Genomic DNA, 8,717 nt, shown 5'->3' on the forward strand with positions numbered 1-8,717 from the left:
AAGTAAGTGTTTGCCTCCTACAGGAAACGCTGGTTAGGGGGGATTGCCACCTCCGCTTTCCCGGATACACGGCCCACCATCTCCCGATCAGGGACGAGACTGGGGGTAGAGGTTGCCTGATCTTGGTCAGCAACTCCATCCCCCATAGGGTGGTCGAACGTCCCATAGACTGCGGCGAGGGTGTCGAGACCCAAGCCGTCACCCTCCTCCTTAACGGGACGGAGGTCATAGTCTACAATGTATACAGCAAGCCGAGACGTGAGCTTGACCTCACTGAGCTCCTCACTCTTGTCGGAGAGGCCAGCGTCCTTGTTGGAGGCGATTTCAACGCCCACCACGAGGTGCTGGGTTCCAGGAGCAACGCCAACGCTGCAGGGCAGCATCTGGCAACGCTGCTCCAGGATCTTGAGGGCGCCGTGCTGCTAAACACAGGTGAGCCGACACACGTCCAGGGCAACGCCCTGGACCTCACGTTAGTTTCTTCCGCGTTGGCCGACGGAGCAGACTGGCGACTACACCCGACCTTGACGAGCGACCATTTTGCGATTCTGACGACGCTCGATGTCCCCCTCCCGCCGAGGGAGGCCGGGCCGAGCAGGTGGCGGCTGGACAGGGCCAACTGGGCCACCTTTCGTAGAGAGGTGGCTAAGTGGTGGCTTCACTACAGCCAGCCTGATGACATTGACCGCTTCGACCGCGACCTTGCTGCAGCTTTGACCGACGCCGCCGACAGAGCCATCCCGAAGGCAGTTGGTCGTAGACCACCTACCAAGAACGGATGGTTCCGCAGCCCCCGAGTCAAGGAGATGAACCATCGAGTCAACACCATCCGCAAGCGCTTTCGCAGGGACCGCACGCAGGAGAATCTGCAGCTACTTCGCGAAGTAGTGGATCACGCCCGACAGGTTGCCAGGGAGGAGAGGGAGACCAAGTGGCTGAGCTGGTGTGAGAGCTTCGGCTCGCACACCAGCCTCGGAACGCTCTGGTCATGCCTCCGGCGGGCAACGGGAGGGAGACCTCCCAGGCCTGCCGCACATCCCACCCCGAAGGAAGAAGCCAACAGGCTCATCCGTTCGTACGCGGACCGTGCATCCGCAGGCAACCTCCCCCCTGACGTGCGACGAAGGCAGCAGGAGATACTACAAGGCAGGCTGGCCCGCATCCGGCGTGCGGAGGCCCGGCCTGCAGTCACAGACACACCCTTTACAAGAGAAGAACTGAAGAGAGCGGAGAAGTGTAGCAGAGACACCGCGCCCGGCGAGGATGGTATTACCTACTCCATGTTACGCAACATGGGGTCGGCTGGTGAGAGCGCCCTTCTGGCCCTCATCAACGCCTCCTGGGAGGCGGGTCGCCTTCCAGTCCGTTGGAAGGCGGCACTCGTCCACCCGGTACCGAAACCCAAGGACCCAGGCAAGACACGGCCCATCTCTCTCATCAGCTGTGCTGCCAAGACAGCTGAGAGAATGGTACTGACTCGCTTACAGTGGCAAATGCAGAGCTAGTGGCTCTCCTGACAGCGCTCTAGCACGCCCTACGCACCGACAACAAGGACATCAACGTTTACACTGACTCGATGACAGCACTTCAGACGCTCAGACGAGACAGGGTACGTGACAACATCAGACTGGTGACTATGACACTAGACACTCTGGCACGCCTGCGACGCGACGAGCGAGCCGTGACGTTCGCCTGGATACCCAGTCACGTGGGTGTCCCGGGCAACGAGGCGGCGGACGCAGCAGCCAAGCAGGCGCTGGACCAGGACCGGATCGCGATCGAGGTCCCTGTTAGCTTACAACAGCTAAAACGCACAGCGAAGAGGACTACAGGAAGGCGCGCGCTCGCGCTAGTGAAGGACGCTGAAGCAACCTCAGCGTCCCTCCATTGGTACGCCAACGCCACCGGCTACGAGACCGTTCCCCTCCCCTCCTCCTTAGCGAGGAGGGATAGGGTAATGATCCACAGACTGAGACTCGGCTACCCGACCGTTCGCTCCCTCATAGCGGACTACGAGGGCGAGTTGTGCCTGCACTGCCTGGAGGATACGGACGACCCCCTCGTCCACTACCTCCTGGACTGTGCGCAGACAGGCCCGCTAAGGACGATGGCTGCCAGGAGGGGTTACACCCCTTGCGGAGAGAGAAGAACAGCTGCAGCAAGGATGGTACGGTACCTGACGGACGACCTCGGGACACTCACGAGGTTCGTCAGACAGAAAGAACCTCCACGGTAAACGACGAGACAGCATGACTTCCTTTTTTTTTTTTTTTTTTTTTTTTCACTTTTATTTATTTATATTTTTTTATTATTATTTAATGAAGTATAATTATTATTATAATTACTATTATTGTTATTATTATTATTATTATTATTATTATTATTATTATTATTATTATTATTATCATTATTATTATTTATACTATCATTTATTTTTATTTTTATTTATTTATTTAGTTAGTTAGTTAGTTATTTTTATTTTACCTATTTATTTAGCTACTTATTTATTTTTATTTATTTATTTATTTATTTATTTAGATTTTATTTAATTATTTATTTATGTATTTATTTGATTTTATTGTATTTTTTTATTATTATTAGTATTATAATTTGTTTTTGTTTTTTATTTATCTAATAATTTATTCATTTATTTATTTATTTATTTATTTATTTATTTATTTATTTATTTTATTTTTTCTATCATTATTATTATTATTATTATTTTTTTTATTTTTCTCTCCAACACCTTCGACTATACTTGCGTGGTTCGAATGACCCACTTTAAACAAATGATCCCTTTGCTATACAAAGGACTCTTCCAACTGTCACTTACTGTTCAACCTTTCGGTCTCATGCAATCCCCTCCGTTCCGCTCACCTCCTGTGGCTGGACCCCACCAAAAAGGTCTGTTTCTACTGCCTCCCACTTTACTTGCGTGGTTCGAATGACCCACTTTAAATAAATGATCCCTTTGCTGTACAAAGGTCTCTTCCTCCTGTTATCTTACTGTGCCACCTTTTACCCTCATAGAATCCCCTCCGTTCCGCTCGCCTCCCTCCGACTATCAGGGCTGGACCCCATCTAAAGGTCCCTCCGCTATACGAAGTACTTCTCAAACCATCCACTCTGCCAAATATACGTACAAACCACTGTCGCCCTCTGACTTCCTTAATTTCAAATATTCACACCTTTCAATCCTTGGGACCTGGAGTGGGGTTTTGTCGGTCGTTCATGGTACGCTGCGCGCTGGCCGCTGGGGCCGTGTTGGGTGCGGCTCTGGCGTTTTTGGGCGTGGCGCGTCCGTGGCTTAGAGAGATCAAAGAGAGAGGCGGGCCAGCCTATGGCACATAGCCCGCGAGGGCTAACAACCCTCAAAATCCCACCACCACACCACATGCACCAAGCCACCACAGTTCCGGCACAGCAGCAGTGAGTGAAGACCCATTCTCCTCACTGCTGCTCTCCCTGACTTGCCCCTGCAGACGGCCCGGTTGAGCTTACAGCTCCCGCCTCTGCTATGGCGGCAAGACGGAAGCGGCCCACGGAGTCTGCTCCTGACGACGGGGACGGATGGACCCGCATGCAGAGGAAGCGGGCCCGAAGGAGAACGCTTCACGAGGACGGCGGGGAGGACCGATCGACCGGACCCCTGCCGGAGTGGAGGCTGGTGTCTTCGGACTTCGGCACCCACTACCAGGCCATTCGGTGGATGGAGGACGAGCGGAAGCTGCGACTCCGGGTGACGGTCTCCCGCGCGGGGGACTTCCTCATCCGTGCGTGGGACTGGGACCACGCCACCACCCTGGACGAGATTGCTGCAGGACGGACCCGCGGCATTACCCTGGAGAAGAAGGAGGCGGCGGTGAAGGGTGTCCTGCTTGGGTACCCTACCCACCTCCCACTAGACCCGGTGTTGGCGCACCCCTGCGTTGCAGCTGCAGTGAGGTGCCACTACAACGCCGGCCACGGACGACGCCTGCCCACCCGGAGCGTGCAGCTGACGCTGCGGGGACGTGTCCCCGCCTCGCTGGACCTCGGATGCTGGGGACGTTTCACCTGCCGCCGCTATGTGCCGGAGCCTGTGCGCTGTTACAAGTGCCAGGCCTTCGGCCACAGGCAGCGGCAGTGTACTAGGACGGAGGAGCTGTGCGGCGTGTGCAGCAGAGACCACGCTACGAGGGACTGCGTTCGCCGCCTTCGGGAAGGTGTGGCGCGCCCGGTGGCTGTGTGCCCCAACTGCAGTTCAGGTCACCATGCCTGGAACCGCATGTGGTGCCCGGCGAACCGCGACACCACTCGTGTCATCATCATTATTTTCCGATGACAACAGCGGTATCGACCGCTAAAACACAACACGGACTCCAAGACATGATTGTCCCCACACACACTGTTCATTTACCAACCTATACACAATTGCAATTGCCCATTAACGCACCCGCTTATCTCTCTAAGCCAAAACACAATCAACCGCGGCCAAAACACAATCAACCGCGGCCAAAACACGATCAACCGCGGAACAAAATGTTATGAAAACAAAGCTGCGTCACCGCGTGAATTAAGCATGTCGGTTAGGTAGATTATTGTATGAGCTCGGTGTGAGTTTGATGTATGACTCACACGCCTGACGTATTACCCTCGCGATGTCTGTATGTATGTCTGCCTATATAAGAAGCATTTATTCAGGCTTGACCTCAGATCAACCAGCACTCTGTTCGTTGCTGGACACTCAGTTGTCCTTCCCTAGACAACATGGGTAGAACATTCATCTTTGCTACTGTGAGTATGGAGTAATGTGGTACCATAGAGGAAAGCGTATCTAACATATCTATTGTGTTCTATTATCTTAGTTTTACTTAGGATTATATTTCTATGATACTTTATTGTGCGAGTTTTTACTCAATATTATACCAGTGTTAACGTCAGTAACCAATAGTGAAAGAAAACCTGAAGACTCATTGAGTCTAGTAAGCCAGTCGCTGGTTTAAACAATATTTTTACCCTCTGTAATATTAAGTAGTATTAAGGTAGAATAAAATACATATAAGAAAGGCGACACCGTTTCATCACCCCATTTACGAACTCCTTTAAATACTTCTAAAGTACCAGAATTTTAAGTCAAGTGTCACTAATACAAACAGTGTGTCGTCTACCCTGTGTGCCCGGATTACGGGTTACAACATTGGTGTCAGGTGTGGGGTGGTGAAACTTGTGGTGAAACTTGTGGTAAAACTTGTGGTGAAACTTGCGATTTATATTGGTTTATATTGGTATTGTACTGGTGTATGTCCACATCCGAAAGCGAGGGAGAAGACACTTATTCTTGGAATTACGGGAATAAGACTTTAGAGTTAAAAAAATGCCAGACGAAGGCAAGAACACTCCCCCCACCAAAGGAGATGGAAAATCGATCACCCTTGCCCATGATGATCTTGTCACGCTACTTAGCCGTCATACCTTGAATGATTTTAGTAGAGTGCAGGGACTCTTATATTTTTGTGGTGGAGAAGAAAAAAGTAGCAAAGCACCAAACCTCCCATGCCATAAGCTAGCAAAGAAATGGATAGAGGATATTGAAAGCCGGACACAGGCAAATTGGGACACTACCGGAAAGATTGAGTTAGCCAAACAATATGCCCTGGGAGCAGCGCGCGATCATCTCCTCGGTTGTATCACTAGATGTGGACAGGATTGGGAAAAAGTAAAGGAAGACTTCCTACGTGTGTTTCCCACAGTAAGGACCTTTTCGGTCCTCCAGAAAGAATTGGGAGAGGCAAAACGGCGGACAGGAGAAAACATCCGCACCTTCCTCATCCGCCTGGAGACATTGAGAGACGAGTTGATCGCTCTCAAGCCTGACAATGCCAGTTTGCTAACTGAGATAACCGCTTTACGGCTCAGAGAGGCTTTCCCTCCGGCCCTCTTACTCATCCTAACGGAGGAAGAAAAGGGGGACCCACAGAAGGTATTAAAGAAAGGGTCTGAGTATATTAAAGCTTATCCAGAGTCGAAGCTATCCGATGCCGATATCGCCAAAGAAATAAAAGTGCTGAACGTCTGTTCCACCCAGGCATCCGGACCCAAACATGTCTCACAAACCCGTCCTCCACGCCCTCCAGGCCAGTCACGTTACCCGATAACCCAAAGGGGAGGACGGCACGCCGCGCCACCTACACGCCCATATGGGAACGCGCCCACGCCACCTACATGTTATGCTTGTGGGTATGTAGGACACATGGCTCGCGATTGCACATATGGAAGGCAGTATAGGGGTGCCTACCACCCACCAACGGGCTCTCGGTACCCTCAGTACCAGCCCACTCGAAACAGGCGTCAGCCTGTCTCGCCTTGCGCTGCCTGGCGCCCGGAGTACACGGCCGGTCCCTCACCCCGTAGCTCCTGGGTCAACCCTGACCACGAGAAGAACAAAAAAAAACGACCCCAGAGTAGCTGCGGCAGTCCACGGCCCTACCAACGCCCTCACGTTGAGATTGTGCGTAGGCGCTAATGCACAAAAGGAGATGGTTTACGCAATGCTAGACACAGGAGCAGGAGCGTCCCTAATAGAAGAAGATTTATTTAGGAAGGTAGGCGGTTAGATGATAGTTACAGAACCTCTCTCCATACAAGGGGTAGATCGGACTCCAATCCCTAATAAAGGAATAGCCGAAGTAGTAGTAGACTTTGGGCACGGAGAAATTATAGAAAAGTTTGTAGTAATATCACAAGGTATAGTGTTACCAACAGCAGTTTTGTTGGGCCTAGAATTTATGTGGAGACAAATGTGGTAGCTGCACCGCTGGCCACACCTGGGCAGTTTAGTGTAATGGTGGGCGCCTACCCAGTGGAAGTTCATTCCCTGGCTGCGGACGATATGAGCCCGTACCCAGAAGATTGACTAACCGACCTTAAACCTACTTTAGACGAGATGGAGGAAGTACCAGTGAAAGCATACGCTATTAACGTGGCGTCCTTGCTACCAGGCACGGCAGGGTATGTCACTCTGGAGGCAGAGATTGGCAGAGCCCAGCAAGCCTTATTTCTCCCAAGGTCCAATGATATCCCTTCTTCATTTTTATTTCCCGGGTTAGTAACCTTAACTCCTAACGTCAAACAAACCAAAGGCAAATTCATCATTCCCTATGCTAACCCAACTGAAGAAACTATTGAGATGCCAACAGGTGAAGTGATGGGACACATTTATTCTTGTCACTCAGAATACTATCAATCATCGACTAATGAATGTGTAGCGGCTGTCACAAAACCAGCTACAAAGCCGCCTGTTACCCAGTCAAGTAAGCAGATGGTACTCGATAAGCTGATAGACGAGCTATTTTTACCCTCACAACGGGAAAATTGCTGTCTAAAGGGCCTAACCCGCAAGTATCCTGATGTGTTTGCTCTAAAAAACGAGCCACTCACTATTACCCCCTATTATGTTCACACTTTAAGGCTAAAAAATGACAAGCCTATATATAAAAAGCCATACCCAATACCAGTAAAATATCATAAAGAAATAGAGATTCAGCTCAAGGACCTTGAGGCCCAGGGTATTATACGCCCTAGTGCGTCACCCTACAGCGCACCTCTAGTCCCTGTTGCCAAAAAGGATGGTGGAGTCAGACTTTGTCTCGACTTCCGCGCTTTGAACGATGAATTGATTGATGACAAACATCCCCTCCCTAACATTAACCTCATTTTGCAACATTTAGGGGAAAGTAAAGTATTCACCTCCCTTGATTTGCGCCAGGGCTACCACCAAGTCCCATTGGCAGAGGAATCTAAACACTTGACAGCCTTCACGACACCTTATGGCCTCTATGAATTCACTACAGTCCCCTTTGGATTAAAAACAGCACCTGCAGCCTATCAACGGATCATGAATCAAGTTCTCATAGGTCTGACAGGAAGAATTGTACATGTATACCTTGATGATTTGATAGTACAAGGGAAAGACATGGACCATCACCTAAAGAACCTCCATGCCGTCTTGGACAGACTGCAGAAGGCTCACCTGTCCTTAAGACTAGATAAGTGTTCCTTTTTCAAAGAGCAAGTAGATTATCTGGGTCACATTGTTAGTGCTTCTGGCTTGAAGCCTCAGCCCTCAAAGGTACAGGCGGTGCAACAACTCACTCCTCCGAAAACAGTCAAAGAACTTCAAGGTTTCCTGGGATTGGTTAACTTTTCTAGGAAATTCATTAAAGACTTTGCCAAGATAGCATCCCCACTTAATAATTTAATCAAAGGGAGGAAAGTAACCAAGAATGATAAGACACATCTGGAGTGGAATGAAGAGGCATTGCATGCATTTAGCACACTAAAGAACAGTCTAACGACTGACATTGTTTTAGCCTTTCCGGATTTCCTGAATCCCTTCAATCTCACCACAGATGCGTCAGATAAGGCAATAGGTGGTGTGTTGCAACAAAAGGATGAAAATGGTAGTTTACGTCCCATAGCATATTTTAGTAGAACCCTGAATGGAGCAGAACGTAACTACTCAGCGGTAGAGAGAGAAGCTTTAGCAGTCATCTATGGCCTCAGTACTAATCGACCCCTTATCTTGGGTTATAGGATACACATCCTGTCGGACCATAGACCACTGACTTGGCTGTTAAAAAGCACAGTACCTAGCAGCAGGATTGCACGCTGGCAGACACTTCTAGGAGAATTTGACTTTAGTATTGATTATCTCCCAGGCTCCAGCAACATGGTAG

The sequence above is a fragment of the Eriocheir sinensis genome, unplaced genomic scaffold, assembly GCF_024679095.1.
Source record: "Eriocheir sinensis breed Jianghai 21 unplaced genomic scaffold, ASM2467909v1 Scaffold20, whole genome shotgun sequence".
NCBI lineage: Eukaryota > Metazoa > Arthropoda > Malacostraca > Decapoda > Varunidae > Eriocheir > Eriocheir sinensis.